Raw genomic sequence first — 17,552 nt, 5'->3', positions numbered from 1 at the left:
ATTTCTTAGTTTAGGAGGTGTGTATCTTTCTTTCTCTATACATTTCATAATCTTTGAATAGGACACTGATCTTCTTGAATTGCATAAAAATTGCAGTCTCCACCGGTGATATCTTGCTTCATGTTCTACCCTTTGAAATGGAATTAATTGTTTAGTGTTGTAGTCTCTAAAATAGTGCTTTGAATTCCTTCTCTGATTATAGATTTTTATCTCTCTTCATATCAGTCCTCCAGCTTTATTGCTTTTTTACACAGCTTTGTTCTACTCCTACTTGTGGAACTTTGCTTCAAGTGTGTTGAACGAACTCCGCTCTAGCTGTTTATTTCCGCCTTTGATTAGTAATTAACTCTGGGCAAGTTTTTTTCACAGCTTAACTGCAAACCCTGTTGAACGGTCTGCAGCTAAAGGATCAGCTGAAATAACTGGTCTTAGAATGTATTTGCCAAAGAGCGAAGAACTAGGGCAGGGAGAAGGGGAAAGGGAGACAAAATACACATTCTATAAGGAACGGATGGAAACAGGGCAGAGAAGGGCAGCAAGAAAACCATACACAGGTGAACTGTGGTAGGATGGGAATTCATTCTCTAACTGCTTTTTCTTCTAAGTGGAAAAAACTTTGGAGACTTTAAAACAGTGGTGGCTCCTCTGCATGTGTCCAGCCAGTTGTGGTCCCTCAAGGTCCATTTGCCTGGCGTGCTGGATGGATATTTTCAGGCGAGGGCAAACCAAGCTGCAGAAAAGTGTTCTGTCTTTCATTAGCCACTGGGTAGTGAACAGTGGCCCAAGCAGGGTGAGACAGTGACCGTGACTGTGTGCTTAGGCCATCTGTGTATACGAGTGTGGGAAACATGCCAGGGATTCTGACTATGTTTATTTGATAGTATCCTTTTGCTGGTACGGGCTGTGCCAAGCGCCATTTCAACAGTGTGGCCACAACACCGTCAGCTTTGGATCCTTCCACCCTCTGCAGAGCTCCAATCCAATCCCAGGAGGCTCTGTGCCTTCAGACCCCTGTACATGCCCTCATGCCACCACCTGGGCATGCAAAACATACTCCTTATTTTCTACCATAAGAAATATCTTTATACTCGATTCTTCTGATGGGCTGCAACACAGACTTTCCTGTATTTCAGACACTTTGAACTGGAAAAAAAAGAAATTAAGCAGTAATTGTGTCTTACGGGTCCCACGTGGTGCTCTGTGGCCCTAGGAGACCCAAGGCCAAGTGTCATGAAGTGTGGACACATGCACACAGCCAGTCTATGTTATTTGGCCTCAGGACTGCTTTATTTAGCAGTATGGACATAACCACTGCCTTAAATTGTGGTCCAAACTTTGGAAATACAAGAGGACTATTAACTTCGTTTTCTTCTGGTTGTAATATATGAGGGCTGAGTTGTGCTGATATTTTTATCTACTGCTTATTCCTGCCCGTGCAGAAGAAAGGTTAGTCTCTAAGTTATTTCAGAAATACCACAGTGGTTGCATGACTCCGTCAGCTTAGAAATGAAGGAAACTCCTGTACACGCACGCTTATATACATGCATCCATATTCTCTCCAGCTGCATGCAATACCATTCCAATGTACCTCTGGGTCTGGGCTTGACAGTTAGGCAGGAGCTTGCTAAAAAAGCCTGTAAAAATAACCGTGTGAGCTTGTGACTGCAAACATCTCTGTTACGCTACTGTTAGAAGACCAAGGCTGATCTAGCAATGTAGAAAGCAAAGATTCAGAGGAGCAATTAAAGGAAAGCAGTCCAGCAAAACATTATAGGAATTCCTTCGCTCAGGAGAGAGGCCTTGATGTTTTTTCCTTTACATTTTCAGTCATCTAAATCAGGGCAGGTACCCTTAGTACCCTTACACAATACCCTTAGTTGTGCAAGAGGAAAATGAGATTTGGGGAGGAAAATTATTTTGGGAGCAGTATAAATAAGCCTATGCTGAGGCAGTGACAGATGCGCTACCGCACTCCATACTGCTGACCATGCACTTGGGTGAAAGGCCTGTTAGCTAACACTGGAGAATGAACAGAAGGCCTATCTCATTAAGCTTGGACTTGGGGAAGAGTTAAAGAACATTATTAAATCACTGAGGCAAAAAACGGCCCTAGAACAAAGGCCTGAGAACAGATGGGGATTTCATAAAAGAAGGAGGAGGAGGATGATATGAAGAAGACTTGCTTGATACTTTAATACCAGTGCAGCATTGCAGGAGAAAACTAAATGAGAGCTGAGAAATTGTTCACCACAAGATGGCAAACAGTCACAGTTTCAAGACTATCTCAGCTGGAGAGGGCTGCCCTAGCATGTACCCTGCTTCCCTTCTCAGGCTAATTATGGATCCTTCCAGAGACAATTCCCACAAAGCAATTAGGATAGTCAGACCCTGAGGGGTTCAGTGGTATTGATGCAGTGCAAAGCTCACTGAGCAGCCCAGTACATGAGTCAGTATCAAGCAAGGGCTTAGTCCTAAGACACTGAAACCAGGGAAGTCACTGCCACTAAATTCAACGGGCTTTTGATCGGCTCCTCAGCAGCCCAGCAAAGTACGTTAAGCAGTTACTGTGCTGCTGGAGGGATTTCAAGTAAGGCATACATTTTGGCTAAGGGTACCCTTAGTCTGAAAACTGACCATTAGCTCTGCTTACCAGAAAGGTTTCATTTGACTTGCAGTCCATGTTGTTTTGCAACAAAAGATGCCCAGGGCAATGGATGGTGGTTCCATAGGCCCTGCTTGAGGAAGTGGAGCTGCTCAGCTACACGTGTTACAGTCCTCTTACTGCAGGTTGGCAAGAAAAAAGTTTTCTGTACCTCAGATGGATACATTTCAGCCCAAACTCACACAGAAAGTGATGTGCAGTTACGAGGTCTGTGCGTACTTACAGCAGGGAGCAACGAGTTTGCTGTTGTGTTGAGAAATATGTGTTCAAATACATGCAAAGAAAGCAAAATGAGCTGTCTTCTCCCTGTGCTCTGAAAATCCCTGTTAAAAGATTTTAAAAAATCATCAAAAAATGTAGCCTGACATGAACCACAGTGAGGAAGCTGCGATTCTCAGGTGAGGATTAAGTACCCTACATGGAAGTTCAATAATAGCAATAAATAAATTAAAAAACCCCCAAACATTGTCCTAACCCTCCGCTATTCCCAGGTGCAGAGCACAGCTGTGCATTTAGATCTCCAGCAAACTACTCTCTGCATTAAATGAACTCACCATCTGTCCAGTGCCTTTGCCTGGCTGCTAAATCAGGCACTAATGGCCATCTCCGGATCACACCGTGGGATTAGAATGGATCTCCCTTGCTGCCACCACCACTGGCATTTCTTCTGCTCTGTAATGCTTGGCAACTGAGATGATAAGTCTGCTGCTCAGCCAAGAAAGAACCTCCACGTATGCTGACCAAGCAGCCATCTGGCTTAGGAGGATGAAGTAGTTTTAATTTTGTTTTCCTCCAGCTTTGAGTTTTACTATCCAGGGACTGGCAGCAGCCAGCTTTTATCCCACTGGTGTGGAACATACTTCTAAACAGGCTTTAGAAGGAGCCCGGGTCGCTGAACAGAAGGGCAAGGGCAAGACACTGGCAAAAGAGAGGTGGGAGGAGAAGGAGAATGAAGCAGCTCAGGGATCCTCCAGAGCCACTGCCTCACCACGGGATTATTAGCACAAACCCCCTTGGGCACCTTGTCAGGTCAGGAGGTCTTTTGCTTCCAAATACTGAGAAAGAGCCTATGAAGCAAAGAAACAAAAGCTCACTGTTTGGATTACTACAAGCAGTTAAATATATTATGAAGGTTTCTGCTTACCAACCTCTTTCCCCCAGACCAGAGCGGTGGCAGTGGTGGTGTCCACCTCTGAAGGAATGATCGATTCGCAAACAAGGGCTAATTTTCTCTGCTGCAGTTTGGGGATGTTAAAACTACGCTGCTGATAATAAGGTTTGAGTGCAACAGGAGAGGCAAGATGTCAATAGCATTACAATAACAGTAAGGCACTGCAGCCAGCAAAGCTTTTTGTCTGATAAAGTGCAGTTTCCTGGGAGAAGTTGGAGGCTCTGAAATAAGCATGGTATGAGATTGCCACTGCTGACTGTCAATTTATTAACTCCGTGTAGCTTGCTGGAGACCTTAAGTGTTCCTTGTAAAACAGAATTTACACTTTAGTGCATATTACTAAAATATATAACTTATATTTAGATGCATCTTTCATCTTGAAGGGACCCTAAACTCTTTGCAGATTGTCTATAATGGAATCACCCAGCCCCTGATGACATACCGTCATCTCTGGGGGATAATGAAGCAACAAAACTGTTACAGGGAGAAAAGAAAAACTTCTATCGAAAGCACATGGGAATTCAGGGGGCTAGAAGGTAATTACGCCAAAATGAAGACGGTTGCAGACAGAGCTGCAAAGGATAGTTAATACTTTGGGAATAAGAAGCCGGAGTCCCGGCCACAGCTCGCTGTGCTTTTTGCTGAGGCAGGAGAACAACAGCAGCAAAGGCACCGCTGTAACCCCCATCTGGTAGGAGCTTTCACCTCGGTAATCCCCCAGGCCAAAGCCTATGGCCCCTCCGGGGTTTGCCGACATGAGTGTGCAGCAGTCAGCCAAAATGCCTGTCACTAGTAGGGAAGGAGAGAGCCAAGCCTTTCCCAGGCACCGCCGGGTGGGTTTGTGCAGTGAGGCAACAGCCCGTGTCCAGGGAGGCCCCTGCAGCCCCCGGAGCTCGCTGCGTCGGCTGCCGCCCTCCCCACACGAGCTGAAAGTCCGAGGGCACGGCCTCGGGGCTGCCCCCGCGCCCGCTAGCTCGGGCCGCAGCACGTTACGCAGCAGAGTGCTTTGCCGTCTGATGTGCTAAACTCAGCCCCTTGAGATGAGTTTGATAATGCAAGTGGTGACCTTAAACGTGTGAGGGCAGGACTACGCAGGAATGCCATTTATGAGTTTCTGAACCCTGGAAATGACACCCGAGGCAGCCCGAATTACATATATCTGTATCCTTGACACAAGGTCTATTTTGTAATAGTGATAATAACAATTAGATTGTTTTGGGCAAAATGACTGTAACTGCGTAGCTTTCCCGTTCCTACTGCTCAAACTTCACCAGACCCGGTTTGTTACTCTTTTCACAAATACTGAGAGCACAGAGTGCTGGAGCAAGGGTTTGTCCTTGTAAGTTTGAAGTACCTTGTCCTCGGGTTTCAGAGACAGACGGTGCCAGTCTGACATTTAGTCAATCTTTGGCAGTAGAATTTGCAGCTTTTGATAAAAAAAAAAAAGGCAGTCTGAGTGAACAGGATTTCTGTGATTTTGAGTCTTGACAGTTGCTAGAGAATCAAATGGATGCTAGGTGACGTTTTTGCTGGGAGTGGTTTTTTTTTCCCAGTCAAATATATTTATTTTAAAACAAGGTTTTGCCCATTTGATTTACTTAATGTTTGCTGTATCAATAGAAACACTTGCTTCTCCTTTCTGAAAAAATAAAAATGCTTGATATTTGTTCTGACATTTTAAAAATTAAACTTTCTGATATTTGCATTTAGAACTACTGTTAATATTCTCTTCTACATTTTACCTTAAATGTTTAAAACAATCTCCAAAGCAAATTAAAACATTGACTTGGTTCAGCCTTTAATGAGTTTCTTAGACCAACTTTTCAGTTCAATGGAAAAATGAACGTGTGTCTCAGACTCAGCAAAGCAATTTCCCTGATGTTTTGGGATGTACAGAAAACAGGAAAAAGCAAGAATCTGCACAACAGTATCAGAAATCAAAATCATGACTAGGTGGCATATGCAGGTTTCTGCATGATATTTCCATCACAGACTTTTGGAGCACTATGAGTCCGTGACACTGAGTGAGTGAACATCCCAACTGTGAAGCCTTAAGCTATATTTGTAATAAAAATTAATCTGAGTGGAAGAAAATCTCCCATGTCCCTCCCTGCTCCTGACTCACTTCTCATATAAAGCACCTCTCGACTATGCCTAGTTGGGAAGGATAATCTTGTGATTGACAAAAAGCTGCTAATTCCCTTCTTGCTACCCCCAGAAATGCAACATGCTGAAATAAGAGGAAGAAAAGTTTATTCGGGCTAAAAGCATACATTATTTACATTTCATCACTTCAGGCTTCACCCTCAATAGTTTGTTTTGCTGTGGTTACATGCCATATTTGGGCTTTGTCTCTTGGTAATGCTAGCATTCTCTAGCATCTTCTTTGACTGCTGCCAGCACCTGTTTCAGGGGCAAGATACTTCCAAATCCATAGAAATACAGCTGCAACATGCAGTTCATGGATACAGAGCTCTTGACTGCGGAAAGAATGTAAATTTATGTTTATGTCTCATTGTTCTTGTTTGAAATCTAGAGATAGAATAAAAAAGACCCCCTGAGATTTCATCGATTCCACTTTGTCCTGGGCTGGAGCAGGAGAGGGACCCCACGGTATTCAGTGTTTGGTTCATTCTGTTTTTAAGGATCCCAGTAACGGGTCTCCCACCACTCTCCCTAACAGCCAGTTCCAACCCAGGCATTTTAACGGACTGCTTGCACTGCAAAAGACTGCAAGACCTTCAGATGAGTTGTCCTGAATAGAACCAGGCACGTGAGCTATCACCACTCACCGTTAAGAAACATGCACAGATGTCCAGCTTCAGCTTCCCTGTGCTCATTGCTATACATTACAAGCACTTGAAGCAATTCCTGCCTTTGGTGCTTCCTTTAGGCTTGCCCCACCACGCTCCATCGTTACACGGCAATGCCGCGTGCTGAAGCACCACTGGAGTGGGTCCCTGAGGTAACGCTGGGAGAGATGGAGGGAGAGAGAGACGTCTGTGACCATTCTCTATCCTTCTAAGCAGCTTTTATCACTGCAGTTAATAAAACACTAGCATGGGCAAAAGAAGAGATAAAGATGCTGCAGACCTGTAAGGCTCGCTCTCTTTTAGGATCCACATTTCTTTTGAGTTCTTTTAAATGACTTGAAAACGGGAACTGAACAGCTTTCTGTATGAACAAAGAAGCCAGGCCTTTTGAGATTCCTGGATGAGCAGCTGTAAGGAAATTACTGACTACCTTTTTCCAGTCCCATGTAGGTCAACCAAGCCCTGTATTGGCTGAGTCCTGGACATTTCACAGTGTCATACCTTCGGCTCAAACTGAGGTCATAATGCTAATTGGGCCTGAGGTCCAGTGATTGTGATTTCACATTGCTTTTTGGCATTGCCTGAAAAGAACTGATAAGTTCTGATATGGTGCTCTGGCATTTCCCAGAATTTCAGGCAACTATTTCCACTGTTTTTCCCACCCATACACTAGATAAAGAGGTCATTTATTGATATTTTTTTTCCATATGACTGTTTTGGGCTTTACCAATGGGACTGGACATCTATACTCTTGTCTTGACTAGGAGCAGCCTAGAAACAAGATTATCTGACAACTGTCCTCCTCCTCAAAACTGACTGTGTCTATATATGAGATTATTTGGGACTTTAGAATTCCTTAGGTTGAATGGATGATGTAAATGCAACAGAAGGTTGGTCAATAGAAGATCTTCAGCTAATACCAGCTGGAAAAGTAGCTGTACTGACCATGTTTAAACACTTTGCTGAATCCACCCTTGATGAGAAGTGACCCATAATTTCAAAAGTAGATTGCAATTTTCTATGCCCAAAAGCATGTGCTCAGGGTGTGGGTATGTTATTCTTTGTGACGGGAGAAGGCAAGTCACCTGGAAGTATAGTTCTCTCTTTTGCAGTCAGTGGCAGTTTGTCCTTGCTGTGCCCTTCACACTTTCTGCCTCTTTTCTCAGTGATTATCTACGCTGCTGTAGCTCCAATTTGACCAGTAAGGAGACAAGTAGGCCAAATTTATGATATGTAAGACAATATGATATGTAACACAAGTTAACAGAATATGCATTAATTTTTTTGGACAAATCTTAAAAAATGGTTCAGAATAATTCAATTTTTCTGATTTATAGCCCATGGTTTGGATTCAGAATCAGTTGCCTGCTGTCAGGTTGTGTTTTTGACTAAAAATAACCTGCTTCCTACTACATTTCTGTTGTTGGGCACAAATATAGCAGCTTTGTGGCATCAAGTCACCTTACAGAGTGGTTGAGTGCATTGTAAGAACAGTGGTTGGTGGGTACTTTGAAGTGGGTAGGATTAAATGTTAAGTTTTTGCTCTTCTTCATTGTTTTATCTATTTTCAAATTCTGATGAGTAGCATGAGTGATAATTACAGAATTTCAGTATTTATAGGAAACTGTCAGTTTATAAGTATGTAACTGTGCAGATGATTTTGCCCGTGACAGCACCTATTAAGCAAAAAAATTTAGTGGTATCATTCTACAAATACAGAAATTTGGCAATTTTCACTAGCTTTTAAAAATTATTATTTAGAAGATGGATAAATGCAGTATAGCTTAGCTGTATAAATAGCATCCTTCACACACATGGCACAAAAGGGCTTTATGGAGAGAAGAAAAATAGAGACAAAGGATTCATGATACCAGGTACTGCAAGTCTTAACCCACATAGGTAAGAAGATACAATTTATGGAAATAGATGAGGCTTAAAGTAAAGCAAGATGGACTTTTCATAATACAATAATGAAACTGTAGAAAGGTCTCTAAGTTACTACCTGGTGCTAAATGAAATCAGAGAGGTTGAGCAGTTATGTCACCTGACGTGTAAGACCACCTCCTGTAACAGTCCTTAACCCACTTCTGCTGACTTGCCACAATGAAAACTAACTGAGAAGAGCCCAGGCTGGGGGGAGGTGGAGGAGATGTGGTGGCCTAGGGCTGAAAGCTGCGAGAAGGAGAGATGGGAACAGGGATACTCAGAGACGTGGGAAATGACCGGGACAGAGGTGACCAGGGGAGAGGGCAATTAATAGAGACTTGCAATACTTTTTGTTACTTCTGAAACATTAACATATTTTCTACCTAGGGGCTCAGCTGAATCAGCCTAGTTAATTGCTAGTATAATTTTACTGACTAGCGGTAGTTCTCCTGGAGTAACCTCAGAGATAAATATGGACCTTTGTGACAAATTTGTACAAGAATAACATCAGAGGGCTATGCCCAGCATAGGAGCAGTGTGACATATGTGAGCAGAGCAAATGAGCATATCGAAAAATTTCTCTGTCCATTCACTTTGATTTTCCACATCTGCTAAATGGAAGGAATTTGCATTAGCCAAGAAAAAAAAGTAACGGTCTGTTGGTTTGTTTTGCTGGTGTTAGTCTCACATTTCTCTTTTCAGAGGTGAGGATGCAGGTGGTTTTGTTTTCTTTTTCCAACCCCTGTGAACACTCCTGAGCTCTGTGTGATTATTCTCCATACAAGACTGATGGATGACAATGCACCTGACAATGGACTTAATGAGGCGAAAGTCCTATTAGCCTACTGTAGTCTAAGTGGGGAGTTTGATACATAGAGATGACACTGTGTAAGACTAGGGTCAAAAACATCTTTTAATTTTTCAATGTCCAGATCTTCTAAACTGCAGCAAAAATAAGCTTGGAAGGAAGAGAAATGGGACCTGTATTCCCCAGAGTGACTAAGGACTTTGGCTGTCTGAACTGACTATCTGAAAAGAGCTGGGTTTGTGGTTTTTTTTTTCAGAGAGCAAATAGCTTACAAGTCTTACTTCTTTTCCTTCATTTTAATGAAAAATAGCCAAGTAGCCCAGTTATTCATTTTATCTTAGTTTCTCACAAGGTTACAACTTTTGAGAACCTCTGATGTATCTCACCGATCAATGAGTCCTGTAGACAACGCTATGGGACCAGCCAGAATTTGGGTGGCCTGCCTTCTGGTTGCTTGGTGGTGATACTGGAGTTTACCCAGCACCCTCCTTTCAGCTGTGGCTGTGTCTGTCATGGCTGAGCAGGAGCACAACGGCTGTGAAATGTATTTAGAAGCAGGCAGAATGATTTATGTTATGAATCATGACAAGCGTGATGAGTTCACTTTCTGTATTATAACATCACTTACGCAGTACAAGCACCAGCTTCCTACTACAGTGCCGGCGGCTCAGCAATATGATGCTCTATTTCAAGATCTTACAGCTCTGTGGGCAGTGTGCTGGGCACCTCCAGTGTCACCTTCTCCAGCTGAGACACACTTACACTCAACTACTGCTTCATTTGCTTTTCTTCTTCCCTGAAATTTGAGTTTGGTCTCCGTCCTCTGGCAGGTGCTCTTTCTACCCACCCGAGGGTTGTCAAGTTGGGCCAGATTTCTGTCTGGGACAATGCAGGTCCCCACCTCTCTCTCCCTATACTGAAAGCTAAATGGGCTGGAGGAAGATGCTTTTCTTTTAACGGGCCGCTCAGAGGGTGAGACTTTATTTACTTCAGATGGGTAACAGTTTAGTTCGGCTCTGAAACTCACAGAGTTTTTTTTCTTTTAATTTAATTTGGCATACTAGATTTTTTTTACCTACTATCTCACTATTTTTGGAATGCAGCTAAATTCAGTGAAGTCTCATGGCAGTGCATTTACAAGCCAATTACAGGAGCCTAAGAAAATAAGAAAAGGATTTCCCAATGCAGGAGGTCTTCTCATCAAGGTATTTTCTTCCACAACACTGGGGGGGAAAACCATATGGAGGCAAATCTGAAATTAAAATAAACAATAATTGTGCGATCATTACTTTTATGAATGTTCCTTTTTTCCTTTAAGCTGATATTATGCATGTAAAATAAGATGGCGGTTTGCCCTAAAATTGAAACATCGCATGACAGGAAAGGGCTCCATTCCTCGGCTGTCTAGAACGACTCCAGTGAAATCAGTCATTGCCACAACAAACACAAGTCAGCTCTCCTGGTGCCTGTTTCTGCCCCAGTCAGGAAGCAGAGAGGAGCACCATACAACATCAGAGAGCACATACAGTTCAGTCCCAGCCCCTGCTCTTTGCTGGAGGTCTCACTTACATGTAAATTCTTCCTGGATTCCCCCCAGTTGCTTTATTCCATATTTTCAGTTATTTTCCCTAATGAAACAATCTAGCAGAACTAATCCAAACTTGGGCTTAATTAATCAACATTTGGCAGTCTATAACTCTATGCTCCAGTCCAAATTACTTGTGACAACTTTCTTAATGCACAACCAAAATATCTACAGGGAGTCTCTGCTTCAATCAGCTGGCCGGATAGCATGTCTTCAATTTATTTAATATATCTTAACAAAGCTGCAATAAACCTTTTCTCCCTAGCTCCCCATAGAGCATTTTACAGCAGAAAATTACATTATGTCATCTTTAACCCACTTTTAAAAAAAGCCCAAACCAAAACAACAGTCTTTTATAATACAGTGATGTCTTTCTTGGGCCACGAAGGCAGGAAGGGAAACCACTGAACTGAAGAACATGCAGGTGCTGGTCATAAGAAAGGGCTGAAACTGAGCATCTGACAAATAAATGCCCTCAGGTTTGTTTAGTGCTCAGCGTGACCCAGTTGTAAGATTGTAGATAAAACCCAACTTGCTTCCATCCTGAGCCTGCTGTTTTCTGGCAGCCTGAGAGAATAGGGGAAGAAAAAAATTAATCTCTCCCTGATCAGTTTGCCATTCAGTTCTGCTGTCATACTTGAGGAGAAGAAATTGGGTCCACTGCAAGTTTTATGAACAGAAATAATTCAGCCTTCTTTTCAGTTGCAACCTCTCTTTTCAGTTCTGGTTGTGTTTTGTTAAGGTGAAAGTACAGTTATCTCATTGTATGGCGTGAGTCATTTGTGCTCTAAACTCTCAGGCAGATACATACTGAGAACTGAAATTCCAGGTTGGATCCAGACCTAAATTTGACAAGCAGTTCCTCTCTTCAGAAAAGCTTAAATCCAGTCATGAGATCTAAGCACTCCTGACCTGGGAAAGACTTGATATACTGATGTGAACATGGATGTGTGGTCACAGCTTCCCTAGTCTGCAGGGCATCTACAGGAGGACAAAGACAAGAGCATATCAGTCCTGTGTTCCACAGCTGAGGAAATCAAAAGCTGAACTCTGCAGAAAATTTCTTACATGATATCATACAAATCACAAATGCTTTCTACCCTTTACTTCCTCATCTGCAAAATCAAATTCCTAGCTATTCCTCATCTTAATGAGGACTTCAGTGACTTTGTACAGTGCTGGGTTTGATGGAAATTACTTGTGTAGACAGGATGTTTGTTATTTGATATAGAAAGTGTTATGTATGTAATTTCTATGGGTTTCTGTGTTCGTGTTCTGTGACTTAGAGTTCAGTTGGACCTCCGTCTTCCTGCACAGAGATAATTGCCAACACAATTTAATTTGTCCAGACATCCAAGAACTCGATATCTTAATGAATTCAGGAGTCGTAGGATCTAGGAATCCAAAGGTAAGCAGTTAACAGGGAGAGCAGCAGCCCCGAAGCTGCGAGTGTGGCCCGTGCACTGGCAGGGCGCTCGCTGGGCACGTCACAGGCTGCTCATGGCTGCTGGATCGCAAGGGGAGAAGCAGGGGATGTAGAACCCTGCTCCTTCAGGTGATAGGCAGGGGTTATCACACCAGCTCGGTATGAAATGATTTCAGTCCACCAACTGGGGCTACTTTAAAAAACATCAGGGGAAGAAAGTTGGTATTGTATGCCTCTGCACTGAGTTCCCCAGGAGGTGTCATGGCTGGGACTGGGATCTCAATGAAGACAAGTTCAGTTTCTGTCCTGAGGAAAGACTGCTCGGAATCAGCTTGGCTCCATCTATTCATGTTCATAAAAATCTATTGCTTAGAAAACATGGCTTCTGTTAATCTATCCTCACTCTGCAGTGCCACTTCTCAGGAAGTTATTGGTTTGGTTATTGGTTTTGGTTTTTAAAGTTATTTTGGTTTTTTAAGTTACTGGTTTTTAAAAGGGTTTGTAGCACTTCTCAGAAAGTTATTGAAAAGGGGAGGAAGGCAGGAGGGAGGTGAGTACTGACACACACCTGTGATTGTGTGGAATTTTGGTCAAGCAATCACCCCACATTACCCTAGGTGATGTTTGCAGCCCTATCTGTTTACTTGCTGTCAAACTTGGACAAAGTCTTTGCAGGGAGAGGGCTGACAATCCATGGTCTTCTTGGATTCCCTCCAAGCACAGGCCTCCTTCTGCCACCCTGGCTACCAGTGTAATGTGTCTCAGTTCATGTGAGAAGCCTCACAGGTTTCTGCTCCTGGTGTTTCTGAGTGTGCCACTATGTGAGTCACAGAAAAAAGGTACACACTTCTTACTGCACTTCATTAAATAGCCAAGCTGCTTTTGTGGGGTCAGCTTGCAGTAGGGAGTGCTACTGAGAGTGAGTCAGGCTGTCACTGTGATGTCACTATTCACATGTACCTGTGTGGATGTCTAAGGAGGGGTGAAAACAGTATGTATAAGAGTAACTTCAGAATCAGCAACGGTGATAACTTCTACCAAAGAATCCTAGAGGAACTGGCCAAAGAGCTTTCTGACTCTTCTTTTTCTGAGTATAAGAATGTCATCACAATTCCCAAAGTGTGGACGTTTGTTAACACCATCCCAGTGTTCGGAAAGGGCAAGTATGATAACTAAGATAAGCATAGTACAATTAGCCTGATAAGGTTCCTTGGCAAAAAAATGAAGAAATTGATACAGGAATGAGTTGATGCAAGATTAAGTGTGGTAACAGGATTAATACTAGTCAATATTTTTTTTCATGGAAAATAGATCTTGTCAAGGAAACCTAATTTCGTTGATGAGATTATAAGTTTAGTCGATGAGAGAAACTGCACAGACATAATAGACTTCTGTACGGCATTTGACTCAGTACCACATGAAATTATTTTAACGATAAGCGCTATGCAATATCATAAAGTTAACATTGGATAGATAAAAGCTGGCTATCTGACAATTTCAAATGCTAGCTGTCAGCAAGGAAACATCATTTAATGAGGATGTTTCTAAGTGGGGTACAAGAAGGATCAATATTAAACCCAGTCCTATTCAATATTTTCACCAACCATGTAAATAACGATATTTTCATCAACCAATAAATAACGATCAAAAAAAAAAAACCACCAAAAAAAACCAACAACAACAAACCACAAGAGATGTACTGTTGAGTGGAATGGTAAAAATTATGACATAGTAGCCACACAGGGAGATCAGCTTCCATTGGATCTGGTGGGAATGTTCCCAGCCCAGGACAAAGTCAGACGCGTACAGGAAGAGCACCAGGCTCTCCGGGCGGAATGGAGAGCAGCCCCTTGGACAGCGGCCGCTCCGGGAAGGAGCTCGGAGCGCTGCTCAACAGGGAGCCCAACACATCTCCCAGCACGGTGCTGTGGAGGAAAAGAGTGATGCAACCTTTGGTGTATGAATGGGAAAGCAGGGAGAGGATTAACTCCCAAATGTGGCCTTGATGAGGTGGATGATAGAATCACGGGCACAACTAGCATATTTTGGAGAGCATATAAATGAGCTGCAAATGCTACTTGAGGGCCGGAGAAAATGCTGTGGGGGAAGAGCTGGATCTATTTAGCTTGTTAAGAAGCAGAAAGGGAGGTGAAGTTGTTAAAGACCATGTCTTTGTGAGGAGAAGTCTGGGTCTGAGATGGCACTTAGCTTAGCAGAGAGAAGTATTACAAGAACCAATCGCTGGAAACAGAAACCAGACAAATTCAAATGAGAAATTAGGGAAAAATATGAAAGTATGGGCAATAAATCAGTGGAAAAAATTACAAAAGGAGAGATGTGTTTCCTTTCTACCAATATATTCAGATCAAGACTTGATAACTTCCTGAAAGACACGCTTCAGTCAAGCATGAGTTATTGGGCTTAACACAGGGGTAACTGGGTGAAATTGAATGGCCTGTGATATGCAGGAGGTCAGGCAAGCTGAGATATTGCTCCTTTCTGGCCTTAATATCTCCGAATCTATGAATATTTGAGTTAGAGACAGTAGGTATTTTTGTACTTGGTTAACATGCATCTCAGATATGGTTTATTAAAGCTTTCCACCTCTTCAGTGACACGTGTTGGCCACCTGGAGGTGAGAAACAATGGCACACACTGCGGACGATTGTTCACCCAGCCTGAGTAATGGTTTACTGGTAGTGTTTGTCTGTAAGCAGTGGTTACAGCGGATAACACTCACACAGCCTATATGATGAATTATTTCTGCAGAAAATGTTGGTGGAATCATTCTGAATAATGCTTGTATCAGAGCCCCATGACAGTTCACAACAACAACAAAGGCTTAAACTTGCCAAAATCTTTTTTTTTTTAGCTTTGACATCAAAGAGCTCATTCCTTCCTACTACCCCAGTGGGGTAAAGCACTCTGACAGGGAAGGTGAAACTTCATCTGCTGACTGTGCTACGCAGCAATATGCTTCTAAAAGCTGCTGCATAGTTAGGGGCTTTTAGCACTTTTCCTCTTCTTTTATCACTGTCTTCCATTTTGCAGTGTGTAGACCAGTACAGTTATTTGTACTGTGTATAGATAATTAATCCTTGTTCAGCATACTCACATGAATGGTTATTGCCCTAGTGAGTGCATTTTTTCAGTGGCTCAAACATTCACTTACCTATTACAGTGTTCCCCAAACACTGTCCTTTCTTCCTATTTACCAAACCGAAAGGCGCAAATGTATTCAATAGATGAAGGATAATTACTGGAATGATTTTGCATGGTGCTCAGCACTCTGATCTCTAGCTCATCATTAAAACACATTTACCTTAAATCATGGAAGTATATACGTTACAACTTCATGCATGATGGTTTTTTACTCAATGGTATTATATCAAAAATACTTATATTCATATTGTTTTTTAAAAATAATCAGTGCATCTTGCCCTTGTAAAATATTTAAATGTGCACACATGTGAATTGCACACTTGTAACATAGCAAACTGCTTCTCCTGGGTCTGTAGCGAGTCTGGTCTGTAGTGAGTTTGAAAATTTAAGATTAATGTGTTTCCTTAACGTTTTGTGAGCTTAACAGTGCAGGGAAAGCAGTTCTCTGCCCCTCAGGAGCTTCAGCATACTGCCTCTTGCTCTCCTCTGATTATGCCTGAGGTCCTAGAAGGAATCTGGTCTTCAAGAAAGGTTCATCATTTTGTTCAAGCAGACTCCTTAGTAACTTGCTTTTTGGGTTACAGCAGTGAGAAGTACATTTTCCTCCCACTTTCTCACCAGCTACTTCAGAGCTGGTGTGGTTTTTGTCAAGTGCTGAATCTGCACCGTGCCTGACATCCAGTGAGAAGTCCTTCAAAATGCAGAAAGGCTGCCTTACTGTCATTGTCCAAGGAACACCTCCATGCATTGCGAATATAAAAGGCAAAGAAAGCCACTCTCCAAGAAACAAATAGGCAGTCCTGACTTGTGTCACCCCTGCAGGCATCTTCCAGTGAAGGGGATCTGATTTGTCACCCTTTCCACGGGATCCTGTTTGAGCAACCTGAATTTCCATCTCTCAGGCATGTCAGGAGGTCTGGGATACCTGTTATTCAATCTCCCAGTGATGGATACAGGCAGCAAGGTTTATCAGCAGCCTTTTCAAAGTCCCAGAGGGAAGATTTGTAACTATAGCACCTTGTAACCTTGTAGCGCAACACACAATATTCTTGCATTTTGTTTTCTTTAGTGTATTTACTCTTCATGTCCCTACCTGGCTGGCAAGGCTGGAGTTAAAGTCTAGGGAATGATCATGGTTTTTCAAACTTTAGGGTTGGATGGTGTCTTTTTATTCCCTGCTGTGCTGCTACTGAGAAAAACAGCTGCGCATGCCATAGCTATTTTCCATCCTGAGCTCTATTTGTGACTTCTGCATGTGACTTTAAGTAGAAACCAGGGTGAATCATGCTCTTACTCCTTTAACCCAACCCTCTGCAGAAGAGGGTTCTGTAAGCCATTATTGAGGCCATATGCCACCCAGTCACTAGCTGATTTTCATGTAATTGGACTGAGTCTAGATCCAGAGGGCTTGTCAGTAGTATTTTTTCTTTTTTCTTCTTTCTTTTTTTTCAGTGGGTTCGGGGCGGGGGGGGGGGAGGGTGTTGTTTTTTGTGAGTGCTATCTTGCCTGCTAAACTTCCTGGCCAGGCTGGGCAGCCTGCCATGGTGATACCATAAATCCATCTGGAAGCAAAATGGGAGAAGAAAGTTCCTGTCAACAAAGATGAGACATATAAATAATCATCTCAGCCAAATATGTGTAAGAGACAAGTAACAATGTGCTTAAATGTGAAATCAAGATACACAAAATAAGAATGTCATTGGTTAGAACGGCAGGCCACCAAGTCCAAGGAGTGTGTCTCACCGAGTGTCAGTACGGGTTGTGGTAGCAGCATGCAAACCCCTTAACAGTTTTGGCAGTCTCACGCTTTCTTGGTGCATAACATAATCAGATCAGTTTATCAGAGCTCTTTTTATCTCTACATGCTGTTCTCCATCAGATCCATTTCTCAAAGAGGAAGGTTTAGGGAAGTGATTGTCCCCCTGTACTCGGCACTGGTGAGGCCGCACCTCAAATACTGTGTTCAGTTTTGGGCCCCCCACTACAAGAGAGACATGGA

This window comes from Mycteria americana, chromosome 3 (genome assembly GCF_035582795.1).
Source record: "Mycteria americana isolate JAX WOST 10 ecotype Jacksonville Zoo and Gardens chromosome 3, USCA_MyAme_1.0, whole genome shotgun sequence".
Taxonomy (NCBI): domain Eukaryota; kingdom Metazoa; phylum Chordata; class Aves; order Ciconiiformes; family Ciconiidae; genus Mycteria; species Mycteria americana.
This window is presented reverse-complemented; position numbering follows the sequence as displayed.